A 15,760-nucleotide genomic window follows, 5' to 3' on the forward strand; every position below is an offset into this window, starting at 1 on the left:
AACAACAAAATTCAAGAACTACTCAACGATGGCAGCTATACAAAAATAAAAAGAGACCCCACCAACAGCCTCGTCTCCAAAACCAACAACATCATTTCTGCTTCAACCGCATTAATTGATCAGACCAAACAGTTCTCGTTGAAACCTTCTGCAGCCAGGCCACCAAGATTGTACGGCTTGCCAAAGATACATAAAGAAGATACACCTCTTCGTCCCATTGTCTCTACTATCAACTCCCCACTTACAAACTGGCTCGTTTTCTGTCCGAAATCCTACGGCCTTTCACTGGAAAAAACCACCTCTGCAGTACTAAACTCTACTGACCTGGTATCGACAATCAAGGGGATTGCCCTGTCCCCAGACGACCTGCTTGTCAGTTTTGATGTGGTTTCCTTGTTCACCAAGGTGCCTGTGCCTGACACCATCGCAATCATTGAAGACTTGGTTCATCAAGGACTGAATGCTGGGGTACCCCCCCTGGTGAGACACTGCTTAACCAATACATACTTCACCTGGAATGGAACCTTCTACAAGCAAATTGAGGGCACCCCAATGGGCTCCCCCCTATCTCCGGTTGTAGCCAACATCTTCATGGAGAAATTTGAGACGGACGCCATCCAGACTGCCACTCTACGCCCGACCTTATGGAAGAGGTACGTAGACGACACTTTTGTCATCTGGCCACATGGCCGGCCTGCTCTAGACCAATTTCTCGACCACATCAATTCCATACACCCAGCCATCAGATTCACCATGGAAGTCGAAAATGATGGCAAGCTACCCTTTTTGGATGTCCTAATCAAAAGGAGACCTGATGGTTCAATGAGCCACTCTGTCTACAGGAAAGCCACCCACACGGATGCTTATCTAAAACCGGATTCCCACCACCATCCATCCCAGAAGAATTCCCTCATCAAGACTCTATATCATAGAGCCCAATGCATCTCCGACCATGAACACATTTCCAGTGAACTCAAACACGTACGCCAAGCTCTTAAGGCTAATGGTTACTCCGACTACACAATCCGCAAAGCCATCACTCCAACCATCAAGAAGGATCCTGTTGAGGAGTCTTTCAAGACCATCACCTTACCCTACATTGCTGGGGTCACATAAAAGATCTCCAAAATCCTGATTAAACACAAGATCCAGGTCCGATTCAACACAGTACATAAAATCCGTGATCTGGTACCGTCTGTAAAAGATGTGGTTTCAGACATACAGTACCCTGGTGTCTACAAACTAAGTTGCCTCTGTGGTAGCAGTTACATTGGGGAAACCAAACGACATGTCTCGGACCGCATCCGTGAACATAAAGCTGACCTGAAACACGGTAGGATAAACACCTCAGCCGTGGCAGATCACTGTTACAACTCAGTGGGCTCACATGACATTGACTTCTCCAAGACAGAGGTTCTCTGCAAGCCATCTGGCTATCATGAGAAATTCGTTCATGAGGCGATCCACATATACAAACACAGAGACAATTTTAACCGAGAAGATGGATTCTGGCTTAGCAATCACTGGAAGGACGTAATAAACCATTTTGATACACATTAGGGTGGGTAGAATAATACATAGTGTTATATTAAAATGTATAAGGTATAGAGTGGTTTATAGCAATACAGTATGTAATTTAATGTTGGGTTTGCCTATGGCAGTATATAGTACGGTATAGACGCGTGTGATGTAAGAGAATAAAGTTTAGATGGAAGCATATTATATAATTTTTTACAACGTAGAAATTTTTTATGTATTGCTTACTGTTAGTAACTCAGCTTATTGTAGAGTATAGTAAGTATACTGATGATGCTATGTAGTTTATACTTTAGTTTGTTATGCAGTTTATACTTTCGTTTTTTACGTGGTTGTTTAGTAACTGCAGCTACATACTATTAACATTCCTTTCCTTTGTTAATGCTACCCCCCTCCCCCCCCCTTTGATGCTGCTAATCCTGCATAATGCACGGGCATAGTATTGATTTGGAACCCCCCCCCGCCCACCTCCTACGCATTTTCCATATGCTGAATTCCTCTTGATATGCAAATTATTTTGTTTAGGCGCTCTTCTTCCCACCTCCCCCCCTCTAACCCAGCTTAAATATACGCTCCAAGCTTGGTGGTGTTTCATTCTTCGCCTGAGGACGGCTGCTTGCGTTGTGGCCGAAACGTCGTGAGAATTGTTTTATTATGTTTTATTTTTATTATTTTATTACTTCCCTTCTACGTGACTTTACCGAAAGAACCAAGAAGATGAATCCCTGCAGTCACGAAAGCTTTAAATCGAAATTTAACCGCCTCTACGGGGAGGGTTTCCACATAACTTTGAGATCCTTCAACAAGCTCCGGGATAAGAAGGCTCAGCTAATCGAGTCTCTCACCTTTCTGAAGAGATGCCGCGACTCTAAGGTAATACCAAACGCATTTACACTAACATCTGCTGCTGTAACTTCTTCTAATGCGAAACGAATTCTGTCTAGAACTAGCTTAGCTCTCATCTCAGAGAAAATCAGACTTACGCGCACCGAACTAGATCAGTTAGACAAGACACTCTACAAATCACACTTATCTTTGAGTGTAACAATGTCCACATCGGATTGGGAACATGTGGAAAAAATGACTGCCTCTTCAGCTGCCGCTATGTCGACTAAATGTAAGGACAACTTAATTTCCAAATTCAACCGCCTCTCAAACAAGAAACCGGACCCACACATTGAAAAGCTAGATGTTAACAAAGTCGTAATTAATCGCAGTAACAGTCCTATTTCTGAAGGTTTGAAATCCGTTTTAGCTAAAGGACTAAACTTTGCAGTCACACCTAGACACATACCAGTTAATGATATAATTGCTCGAGTAGATGTAGCTCTCAAGGGCTTGAGTCACATCGCTGCAGACGTAGCAAGATCTGAAATCTCTGTAACCCTCAAAAACGCTAAGATGCCAGCTAGCAACATCAGCAAAGATGAGCGTTTTGAATCAGCTCAATTAAAAAAGAGGGATGACATTGTCATCCTCTCAGCCGACAAAGGCAATGCCACTGTCATCATGGACAAAATAGAATACAACAACAAAATTCAAGAACTACTCAACGATGGCAGCTATACAAAAATAAAAAGAGACCCCACCAACAGCCTCGTCTCCAAAACCAACAACATCATTTCTGCTTCAACCGCATTAATTGATCAGACCAAACAGTTCTCGTTGAAACCTTCTGCAGCCAGGCCACCAAGATTGTACGGCTTGCCAAAGATACATAAAGAAGATACACCTCTTCGTCCCATTGTCTCTACTATCAACTCCCCCACTTACAAACTGGCTCGTTTTCTGTCCGAAATCCTACGGCCTTTCACTGGAAAAACCACCTCTGCAGTACTAAACTCTACTGACCTGGTATCGACAATCAAGGGGATTGCCCTGTCCCCAGACGACCTGCTTGTCAGTTTTGATGTGGTTTCCTTGTTCACCAAGGTGCCTGTGCCTGACACCATCGCAATCTTTGAAGACTTGGTTCATCAAGGACTGAATGCTGGGGTACCCCCCCTGGTGAGACACTGCTTAACCAATACATACTTCACCTGGAATGGAACCTTCTACATGCAAATTGAGGGCACCCCAATGGGCTCCCCCCTATCTCCGGTTGTAGCCAACATCTTCATGGAGAAATTTGAGACGGACGCCATCCAGACTGCCACTCTACGCCCGACCTTATGGAAGAGGTACGTAGACGACACTTTTGTCATCTGGCCACATGGCCGGCCTGCTCTAGACCAATTTCTCGACCACATCAATTCCATACACCCAGCCATCAGATTCACCATGGAAGTCGAAAATGATGGCAAGCTACCCTTTTTGGATGTCCTAATCAAAAGGAGACCTGATGGTTCAATGAGCCACTCTGTCTACAGGAAAGCCACCCACACGGATGCTTATCTAAAACCGGATTCCCACCACCATCCATCCCAGAAGAAGTCCCTCATCAAGACTCTATATCATAGAGCCCAATGCATCTCCGACCATGAACACATTTCCAGTTAACTCAAACACGTACGCCAAGCTCTTAAGGCTAATGGTCACTCCGACTACACAATCCGCAAAGCCATCACTCCAACCATCAAGAAGGATCCTGTTGAGGAGCCTTTCAAGACCATCACCTTACCCTACATTGCTGGGGTCACAAAAAAGATCTCCAAAATCCTGATTAAACACAAGATCCAGGTCCGATTCAACACAGTACATAAAATCCGTGATCTGGTACCGTCTGTAAAAGATGTGGTTCCAGACATACAGTACCCTGGTGTCTACAAACTAAGTTGCCTCTGTGGTAGCAGTTACATTGGGGAAACCAAACGACATGTCTCGGACCGCATCCGTGAACATAAAGCTGACCTGAAACACGGTAGGACAAACACCTCAGCCGTGGCAGATCACTGTTACAACTCAGTGGGCTCACATGACATTGACTTTTCCAAGACAGAGGTTCTCTGCAAGCCATCTGGCTATCATGAGAGATTCGTTCATGAGGCGATCCACATATACAAACACAGAGACAATTTTAACCGAGAAGATGGATTCTGGCTTAGCAATCACTGGAAGGACGTAATAAACCATTTTGATACACATTAGGGTGGGTAGAATAATACATAGTGTTATATTAAAATGTATAAGGTATAGAGTGGTTTATAGCAATACAGTATGTAATTTAATGTTGGGTTTGCCTATGGCAGTATATAGTACGGTATAGACGCGTGTGATGTAAGAGAATAAAGTTTAGATGGAAGCATATTATATAATTTTTTACAACGTAGAAATTTTTTATGTATTGCTTACTCTTAGTAACTCAGCTTATTGTAGAGTATAGTAAGTATACTGATGATGCTATGTAGTTTATACTTTAGTTTGTTATGCAGTTTATACTTTCGTTTTTTACGTGGTTGTTTAGTAACTGCAGCTACATACTATTAACATTCTTTTCCTTTGTTAATGCTACCCCCTCCCCCCCCCCCCCTTTGATGCTGCTAATCCTGCATAATGCACGGGCATAGTATTGATTTGGAACCCCCCCCCGCCCACCTCCTACGCATTTTCCATATGCTGAATTCCTCTTGATATGCAAATTATTTTGTTTAGGCGCTCTTCTTCCCACCTCCCCCCCTCTAACCCAGCTTAAATATACGCTCCAAGCTTGGTGGTGTTTCATTCTTCGCCTGAGGACGGCTGCTTGCGTTGTGGCCGAAACGTCGTGAGAATTGTTTTATTATGTTTTATTTTTCTTCTTGGTTCTTTCGGTAAAGTCACGTAGAAGGGAAGTAATAAAATAATAAAAATAAAACATAATAAAAAAATTTCTCACGACGTTTCGGCCACAACGCAAGCAGCCGTCCTCAGGTGAAAACCAGGTCCGTCGAGGCGACAGAGTCTGAATGAAACAGCACACGAGCTTGGAGCATATATATAAGCTGGGCGCATTGACGAAGGAATTTGCATATCAAAAGGAATTTAGCATATTTATGGGAAATGCAGGAATGTGATTAGTACTGCATATGCATGTGCATTATGCAGGATTAACAGCATCAAAGGGAGCTGCAGTTACTGCTGCTGCAGCAGTTGCTGCTGCTGCAGTTTCTGCTGCTGCTGCAGTTGCTGCTGCAGTTGCTGCTGCTGCTGCACTTGCTGCTGCTGCTGCTGCAGTTGCTGCCTTATCCATTTTAATATAACACTATGTATTATTCTACCCACCCTAATGTGTATCATACTGCTATATGTTTACTGTACAATTACGACACCATACATTACTCTGCACACTGCACCATGCCAGTGAGTGGAACGCGGTCTGAAAGTCACCGTTAACGTGAACACAATCAGTTAAGATCCGAAATGGTTTATTACGTCCTTCCAATGATTGCTAAGCCAGAATCCATCTTCTCGGTTGAAATTGTCTCTGTGTTTGTATATGTGGATCGCCTCATGAACGAATCTCTCATGATAGCCAGATGGCTTGCAGAGAACCTCTGTCTTGGAGAAGTCAATGTCATGTGAGCCCACTGAATTGTAACAGTGATCTGCCACGGCTGAGGTGTTTGTCCTACCGTGTTTCAGGTCTGCCTTATGTTCACGGATGCGGTCCGAGACATGTCGTTTGGTTTCTCCAATGTAACTGCTACCACAGAGGAAACTTAGTTTGTAGACGCCAGGGTACTGTATGTCTGGAACCACATCTTTTACAGACGGTACCAGATCACGGATTTTATGTACTGTGTTGAATCGGACCTGAATCTTGTGTTTAATCAGGATTTTGGAGATCTTTTTTGTGACCCCAGCAATGTAGGGTAAGGTGATGGTCTTGAAAGGCTCCTCAACAGGATCCTTCTTGATGGTTGGAGTGATGGCTTTGCGGATTGTGTAGTCGGAGTAACCATTAGCCTTAAGAGCTTGGCGTACGTGTTTGAGTTCACTGGAAATGTGTTCATGGTCGGAGATGCATTGGGCTCTATGATATAGAGTCTTGATGAGGGAATTCTTCTGGGATGGATGGTAGTGGGAATCCGGTTTTAGATAAGCATCCGTGTGGGTGGCTTTCCTGTAGACAGAGTGGCTCATTGAACCATCAGGTCTCCTTTTGATTAGGACATCCAAAAAGGGTAGCTTGCCATCATTTTCGACTTCCATGGTGAATCTGATGGCTGGGTGTATGGAATTGATGTGGTCGAGAAATTGGTCTAGAGCAGGCCGGCCATGTGGCCAGATGACAAAAGTGTCGTCTACGTACCTCTTCCATAAGGTTGGGCGTAGAGTGGCAGTCTGGATGGCGTCCGTCTCAAATTTCTCCATGAAGATGTTGGCTACAACCGGAGATAGGGGGGAGCCCATTGGGGTGCCCTCAATTTGCTTGTAGAAGGTTCCATTCCAGGTGAAGTATGTATTGGTTAAGCAGTGTCTCACCAGGGGGGGTACCCCAGCATTCAGTCATTGATGAACCAAGTCTTCAATGATTGCGATGGTGTCAGGCACAGGCACCTTGGTGAACAAGGAAACCACATCAAAACTGACAAGCAGGTCGTCTGGGGACAGGGCAATCCCCTTGATTGTCGATACCAGGTCAGTAGAGTTTAGTACTGCAGAGGTGGTTTTTCCAGTAAAAGGCCGTAGGATTTCGGACAAAAAACGAGCCAGTTTGTAAGTGGGGGAGTTGATAGTAGAGACAATGGGACGAAGAGGTGTATCTTCTTTATGTATCTTTGGCAAGCCGTGCAATCTTGGTGGCCTGGCTGCAGAAGGTTTCAACGAGAACTGTTTGGTCTGATCAATTAATGCGGTTGAAGCAGAAATGATGTTGTTGGTTTTGGAGACGAGGCTGTTGGTGGGGTCTCTTTTTATTTTTGTATAGCTGCCATTGTTGAGTAGTTCTTGAATTTTGTTGTTGTATTCTATTTTGTCCATGATGACAATGGCATTGCCTTTGTCGGCTGAGAGGATGACAATGTCATCCCTCTTTTTTAATTGAGCTAATTCAAAACGCTCATCTTTGCTGATGTTGCTAGCTGGCATCTTAGCGTTTTTGAGGGTTACAGAGATTTCAGATCTTGCTACGTCTGCAGCGATGTGACTCAAGCCCTTGAGAGCTACATCTACTCGAGCAATTATATCATTAACTGGTATGTGTCTAGGTGTGACTGCAAAGTTTAGTCCTTTAGCTAAAACGGATTTCAAACCTTCAGAAATAGGACTGTTACTGCGATTAATTACGACTTTGTTAACATCTAGCTTTTCAATGTGTGGGTCCGGTTTCTTGTTTGAGAGGCGGTTGAATTTGGAAATCAAGTTGTCCTTACATTTAGTCGACATAGCGGCAGCTGAAGAGGCAGTCATTTTTTCCACATGTTCCCAATCCGATGTGGACATTGTTACACTCAAAGATAAGTGTGATTTGTAGAGTGTCTTGTCTAACTGATCTAGTTCGGTGCGCGTAAGTCTGATTTTCTCTGAGATAAGAGCTAAACTAGTTCTAGACAGAATTCGTTTCGCATTAGAAGAAGTTACAGCAGCAGATGTTAGTGTAAATGCGTTTGGTATTACCTTAGAGTCGCGGCATCTCTTCAGAAAGGTGAGAGACTCGATTAGCTGAGCCTTCTTATCCCGGAGCTTGTTGAAGGATCTCAAAGTTATGTGGAAACCCTCCCCGTAGAGGCGGTTAAATTTCGATTTAAATCTTTCGTGACTGCAGGGATTCATCTTCTTGGTTCTTTCGGTAAAGTCACGTAGAAGGGAAGTAATAAAATAACCAAGAAGATGAATCCCTGCAGTCACGAAAGCTTTAAATCGAAATTCAAATACTCATTCAACCACTCACTAATTCACTCAACCACTCACTCAACAACTCAGTTATTCAGCCACCCATTCACTCACTCAACCACTCACTCACTGAACCACTCACTCGATCACTCAACCACTCGCTCGCTCACTGAACCAATCGCTCCATCAACCACTCCCTCACTCAACCACTAATTCAGCCACTCACTCACTCAACCATTCACTCACTCAGCCACTCACTCAACCAATCAGTCATTCATTAATTAATTCAACCACTCACTCAACCACTCACACACAGGATCATCACTTGTATCTCAATCATCTCACTGAGTAACATAGCTCTGTTTTTTAGAAGTGACCTGGCCACAAATGGTAGGTCAACAAAATGGTAACACCGATGCAGATCACTGAGCCTGCAGCACTGGGATGCTGGGGTCTGGATCAAGGAGTTCTGAAATGCACGGAAACCAGATGATTGTTGTACACGTGAGGTTAATGGTGCAGCCCTGTAATTACTTGCTCATGCAACTGCTGGTGAAAGAACCTCCACTAGAGGGAGGTCTAGAGTGTCGATCCGGTGGGTATGTTTTGGCCAACTTTTCCACACTGACCATACGTCTTGAAAGAGGTGGGAGAACTCGCCATTTAGCCCACTGCACGCGACCCACCGATGGACTGTGGGTGGACAAAAACAGGGAATTGTAAGAATCCTGGTCAATGTCTTCAAGGCCAGGCTGGGAGATCGAACCGCGACATTTTAAGTCAATCGTGACAACCATTCCACAGTCATGGCAGCAGCCCTTTTGCAGAAATCAAATAAAATATTGGAGAGGGCTTCACACAAGAAACAAGAAGATTTAGAGGTTTGGACGTGGCTCTCCAATGAGTACAGGGAGGGTACCACAAGTAGCGGTGCATACTCGGGCGCAAGGAAATAGAAGCAGAAACTAAGAATGAGATAGATCGATGCAATAAAGAATTGGCAGTGGTGCACCAAGCACGACCCCTTGCTGAGCGCTGCAGCAGCAGCCCCCCCCACCCCCGGACCCCTCCCCCACCCTCAACTTCTCACCCTGACACCACACAACCCGTGGGTAGGCGATGCCCTCTGGTGGACAAGGCGCGGTACAGGCGGCAGCACGAGACGCCAGCAGCGTTGCGCTGCCAGGGTTACTCATCCGAACACCTCCGTACACTTACACACACCTACACACACCTCTATACACTTACACACACCTACACACACCTCTATACACTTACACACACCTCTATACACTTACACACACCTACACACCTCTATACACATACACACACCTCCACACACACCTCTATACACATACACACACCTCTATACACTTACACACACCTACACACACCTCTATACACTTACACACACCTAAAAACACACCTCTATACACATACACACACCTCTATACACTTACACACACCTACACACACTTCTATACACTTACACACACCTACACACACCTCTATACACTTACACACACCTACACACACACCTCTATACACTTACACACACCTACACACACCTCTATACACTTACACACACATACACACACCTATATACACTTACACACACCTACACACCTCTATACACTTACACACCTACACACAACTCTATACACTTACACACACATACACACACCTCTATACACTTACACACACATACACACACACCTCTACACGCCTACACACACACCTCTACACACTTACACACCTACACACACACCTCTATACACTTACACACACCTACACACACCTCTACACACCTACACACACCTACACACACATCTCTATACACTTACACACACACCTCTATACACCTACACACACACCTCTATACACTTACACACACCTACACACACCTCTATACACTTACACACACCTACACACACACCTCTATACACTTACACACACACCTTTATACACCTACACACACACCTCTATACACTTACACACACCTACACACACACACCTCTATACACTTACACACACACCTCTATACACCTACACACACACCTCTTACACACACCTACACACACCTCTATACACTTACACACATACACACACCTCTATACACTTAAACACACACCTCTATACACTTACACACACACCTCTATACACTTACACACACATACACACACACACTTATATACACTTACACACACCTCTATACACTCAACAACAACCGCCATTCGCCACTAAGTGGCGGTGACGTCACCACGACGCTTGTGCCAGGCCATGTGCACCTTGAGGCCACGTGAAGTGGCGAACGCCCGCTGGCAGGAGGTCACGGGACAGACCCAGATGCCACGGGTCGACTGACTGAGATGACAGAGATGACTGGCTGATGCACCACCTGTGCCCCCTACTGTACCAACTTGCTATGCTTTAGCCACCCGGCGCTCCGCTCGTTGTTGTGAGCGTCGCTCCTCCATCCCTCCGTTGTTGTTGGAGGGCGACTGCCTCCAACTGCCCAGTAGCGTCCTTCACGAGCCTCCTACACAAAGGCCGATCTTGACACCGCTGGTACCAATCATCCACTCAGCTCCACGTCCTCCTGTACCACATCACTCCATCTCTTCTCTAACCGTGCCGCGCCCGTTTAGCCCCCTCGATCCGGCCGAAAAAAAGCTGTTTAGGCATGCGATGGCTGGGCATGCGGGCTACATGACCCAGCCACCGCAGCCTTGCCTGCCGGAGGAGCTCATCGATGGGACTTTGCCCAGATCTTTCAAGGATTTGTGAGCTCCTCGCACAATCCAGACTGGTTAAACCCAGGATGGATCGTAGGCAGGCCAGCCTAAATGTTTCCAACCGACGAAGATGTTCCATTAGGAGGGTCCACGTTTCGCAAGCATAGAGAAGGGAGGGAATTACTGTGGCCGAGAAGACCTGAAGCTTTGTGCGGAGCGACAGACCGGGTAGCTTACACACAGCGTTATGCAACCGATGAAAAGATATTGCCGCTCGACTGATTCGGAGTGAGACCTCTGCTGTTAAACTGGAGCCGGTCATAAACACACTGCCCAGGTATGGGAAACTCTCCACTCTCTCCACTACTGCCCCATCACTGATTGGGGGTTGTGGGGGTGGAGTGCCCGATGGTACAAAATACCCAGACAGTTGCTTAGTTTTGGTGGGGCTGATGGTAAGGCCCCACCTGTTAGTGGCACGCTCCAGTCTCAGCAGCAGCGTCTCCAACTCCTCTGAATGAGCAGCTATTACCAAATCATCGGAATGCATAACGGGGTTGACCAATAGGGAGCCATCTCTTGATCGCACCCGGGCATCGATCAGCCTCCCATTATATCTGTACCAAATGGAAATTCCCCCGGCACAGCTATTGAAGGCTTCACGAACTACGTGGTCAAAATAGATGTTAAATAATGTCGGAGCCAGAGGACATCCCTATCGCACCCCAAGGTGTACAGGAAAAGGCTCTGATTCCCGGCCACGTAGTTTTACCCAGGCCCGCTCACCATCATGAAGGTCCTTAATGAGCGTGAGCAGAGGGTCAGGGACTCCGAAAGCACGAAGAACAAACCAGAGTCCAGGCCTACTGATGGTATCATAGGCTTTGACCAGGTCAATAAAGCAGAGATGTAGGTTTTGTTCGAATTCCCTACACCTCTGCTGTAGCAGACGGACAGAAAATATGGCATCCGTGCAGGACCGCCTTTTCCTGAAACCGCATTGGGGCTCCGCAAGCCTCTCCTCAGCGTGCCTAGCAAGGCGATGTTGAATAATCCTTGCCAGGACCTTTCCCGGCACACTGAAGAGTGATATGCCCCTGTAGTTGTTACAGTATTATATAATACATTGGATTGATCCTATTGATCCTATCTCCTATTGATCCTATCTCTGAACAGAGTTAGTCTGTTGGCAGCAGCCATTGTCCAGTCCAGTCCTGGCATCTGCTGCCCAGTTTCCTTCCCCGGCTGCGGTCCCAGTGACACCGTCTTTCCGGGGAACCGTGTGGTTTGTGTGGTGTGTGTGGTGTGTGTGGTGTGAGTGGTGTGTGTGGTGTGAGTGGTGTGAGTTGTGTGAGTGGTGTGTGTGGTGTGAGTGGTGTGTGTGGTGTGTGTGGTGTGTGTGGTGTGAGTGGTGTGTGTGGTGTGAGTGGTGTGTGTGGTGTGAGTGGTGTGTGTGGTGTGAGTGGTGTGTGTGGTGTGTGTGGTGTGTGTGGTGTGTGTGGTGTGTGTGGTGTGTGTGGTGTGAGTGGTGTGTGTGGTGTGAGTGGTGTGAGTGGTGTGTGTGGTGTGTGTGGTGTGTGTGGTGTGTGTGGTGTGTGTGGTGTGAGTGGTGTGTGTGGTGTGTGTGGTGTGTGTGGTGTGTGTGGTGTGTGTGGTGCGTGTAATGTGAGTGGTGTGAGTGGTTTGTGTGGTTTGTGTGGTGTGAGTGGTGTATGTGGTATGAGTGGTGTGTGTGGTGTTTGTGGTGTGTGTGGTGTGTATCACGGGTGGGTAGATGGTGTGGTGCATGTGGTGCGTGTGGTGTGTGTGGTGTGTGTGGTGTGAGTGGTGTGTGTGTGGTGTGAGTGGTTTGTGTGGTGTGCGTGGTGGGTGTGGTGTGTGTGGCGTTTGTGGTGTGAGTGGTGTGTGTGGTGTGTATCACGGGTGGGTAGATGGTGTGGTGCATGTGGTGCGTGTGGTGTGTGTGGTGTGTGTGGTGTGAGTGGTGTGTGTGTGGTGTGAGTGGTTTGTGTGGTGTGTGTGGTGTGTGTGGTGTGAGTGGTGTTTGTGGTGTGTGTGGTGTGTGTGGTGTGAGTGGTGTGTGGTGTGAGTAGTGTGTGTGGTGTTTGTGGTGTGTGTGGTGTGAGTGGTGTGTGTGGTGTTTGTGGTGTGTGTGGTGTGAGTGGTGTGTGTGGTGTGTGTGGTGTGAGTGGTGTGTGTGGTGTGTGTGGTGTGAGTGGTGTGTGTGGTGTGAGTGATTTATGTTGTGTGAGTGGTGTGTGTGGTGTGTGTGGTGTGAGTGGTGTGTGTGGTGTGAGTGGTGTGTGTGGTGTGTGGTGTTTGTGGTGTGTGTGGTGTGAGTGGTGTGTGTGGTGTGAGTGGTTTGTGTGGTTTGTGTGGTGTGAGTGGGGTGTGTGGTGTGAGTGGTGTGTGTGGTGTTTGTGGTGTGAGTGGTGTGTGTGGTGTGAGTGGTGTGTGTGGTGTTTGTGGTTTGTGTGGTGTGTGTGGTATGAGTGGTGTGTGTGGTGTGAGTGGTGTGTGTGGTGTTTGTGGTATGAGTGGTGTGTGTGGTGTGAGTGATTTATGTTGTGTGAGTGGTGTGTGTGGTGTGTGTGGTGTGAGTGGTGTGTGTGGTGTGAGTGGTGTGTGTGGTGTGTGGTGTTTGTGGTGTGTGTGGTGTGAGTGGTGTGTGTGGTGTGAGTGGTTTGTGTGGTTTGTGTGGTGTGAGTGGGGTGTGTGGTGTGAGTGGTGTGTGTGGTGTTTGTGGTGTGAGTGGTGTGTGTGGTGTGAGTGGTTTATGTGGTGTGAGTGGTGTGTGTGGTGTGTGGTGTTTGTGGTGTTTGTGGTGTGAGTGGTGTGTGTGGTGTGAGTGGTTTGTGTGGTTTGTGTGGTGTGAGTGGTGTGTGTGGTGTGAGTGGTGTGTGTGGTGTTTGTGGTGTGTGTGTTGTGTATCACGGGGTGGGTAGATGGTGTGGTGCGTGTGGTGCGTGTGGTGTGTGTGGTGTGAGTGGTGTGTGTGGTGTGAGTGGTTTATGTGGTGTGTGTGGTGTGTGTGGTGTGTGTGGTGTTTGTGGTGTGTGTGGTGTGAGTGGTGTGTGGTGTGAGTGGTTTGTGTGGTGTGTGGTGTGAGTGGTGTGTGTGGTGTTTGTGGTGTGTGTGGTGTGTGTGGTGTGAGTGGTGTGTGTGGTGTGTGTGGTGTGTGTGGTGTGAGTGGTGTGTGTGTTGTGAGTGGTTTGTGTGGTGTGTGTGGTGTGAGTGGTGTGTGTGGTGTGAGTGGTGTGTGTGGTGTTTGTGGTGTGTGTGGTGTGTATCACGGGGTGGGTAGATGGTGTGGTGCATGTGGTGCGTGTGGTGTGTATGGTGTGTGTGGTGTGAGTGGTGTGTGTGGTGTGAGTGGTTTATGTGGTGTGTGTGGTGTGTGTGGTGTGTGTGGTGTTTGTGGTGTGTGTGGTGTGAGTGGTGTTTGTGGTGTGTGTGGTGTGTGTGGTGTGAGTGGTGTGTGGTGTGAGTGGTTTGTGTGGTGTGTGGCGTGAGTGGTGTGTGTGGTGTTTGTGGTGTGTGTGGTGTGTGTGGTGCGAGTGGTGTGTGTGGTGTGTGTGGTGTAAGTGGTGTGTGTGGTGTGAGTGGTTTGTGTGGTGTGAGTGGTGTGTGTGGTGTGAGTGGTGTGTGTGGTGTTTGTGGTGTGTGTGGTGTGTATCACGGGGTGGGTAGATGGTGTGGTGCATGTGGTGCGTGTGGTGTGTGTGGTGTGTGGTGTGAGTGGTGTGTGTGGTGTGAGTGGTTTATGTGGTGTGTGTGGTGTGTGTGGTGTTTGTGGTGTGTGTGGTGTGTGTGGTGTTTATCGTGTATGTGGTGTGTGTGGTGCGAGTGGTGTTTGTGGTGTGTGTGGTGTGTATCACGGGGTGGGTAGATGGTGTGGTGCATGTGGTGATAGCGGCATGGTAAGCACCGCACCACCTCCATCACCCCAACTGTGCGGTCGACCGGCCGCAACAAAACAGCATCTGGGTTGTTCTTCGTGCTTTCGGAGTCCCTGACCCTCTGCTCACGATCATTAAGGACCTTCATGATGGTGAGCGGGCCCGGGTAAAACTACATGGCCTGGAGTCGGAGCCTTTCCCTGTACACCTTGGGGTGCGACAGGGATGTCCTCTGGCTCCCACATTATTTAACATCTATTTCGACTGCGTAGTTCGTGAAGACTTCAATAGCTGTACCGGGGGAATTTCCATTTGGTACAGATATAATGGGAGGCTGATCGACGCCCGGGTGCGATCAAGGGATGGCTCCCTATTGGTCAACCACGTTATGTATGCCGATGATTTGGTAATAGCTGCTCATTCAGAAGAGGAGTTGGAGACGCTGCTGCTGAGACTGGAGCGTGCCACTAAGAGGTGGGGCCTTACCATCAGCCCTACCATAATTAAGCACCTGCCTGGGTATTTTGCACCATCGGACACTCCACCCCCACAACTCCCAATCGGTGATGGGGCAGTTGTGGAGAGAGTGGAGAGTTTCCCATACCTGGGCAGTGTGCTTATGACCGGCTCCAGTTTATCAGCAGAGGTCTCACTCCGAATCAGTCGAGCGGCATTATCTTTTCATCGGTTGCGTAACGCTGTGGGGAAGCTACCTGGTCTGTCGCCTCCACTTAGTGGCGAATGGCGGTTGTTGTTGTTGTATAGGTGTGTGTGTCCACCAGAGGGCAGCGCCTACCCACGGGTTGTGTGGCGTCAGGGTGAGAAGTGGAGGGTGGA

At 47.6% G+C, this 15,760-nt stretch overlaps 1 protein-coding gene across 1 annotated transcript in view; it reads left to right on the forward strand.

The window, feature by feature from the left end:
* Window positions 1-15,760, forward strand: part of LOC133351793 (uncharacterized) — a 50,095-nt gene that overhangs the window by 14,426 nt on the left and 19,909 nt on the right. The window lies entirely within an intron of this gene.

Source organism: Lethenteron reissneri, chromosome 38, assembly GCF_015708825.2.
Source record: "Lethenteron reissneri isolate LAM-NWPU_2019-01 chromosome 38, ASM1570882v1, whole genome shotgun sequence".
In the NCBI taxonomy this organism is placed as follows: domain Eukaryota; kingdom Metazoa; phylum Chordata; class Hyperoartia; order Petromyzontiformes; family Petromyzontidae; genus Lethenteron; species Lethenteron reissneri.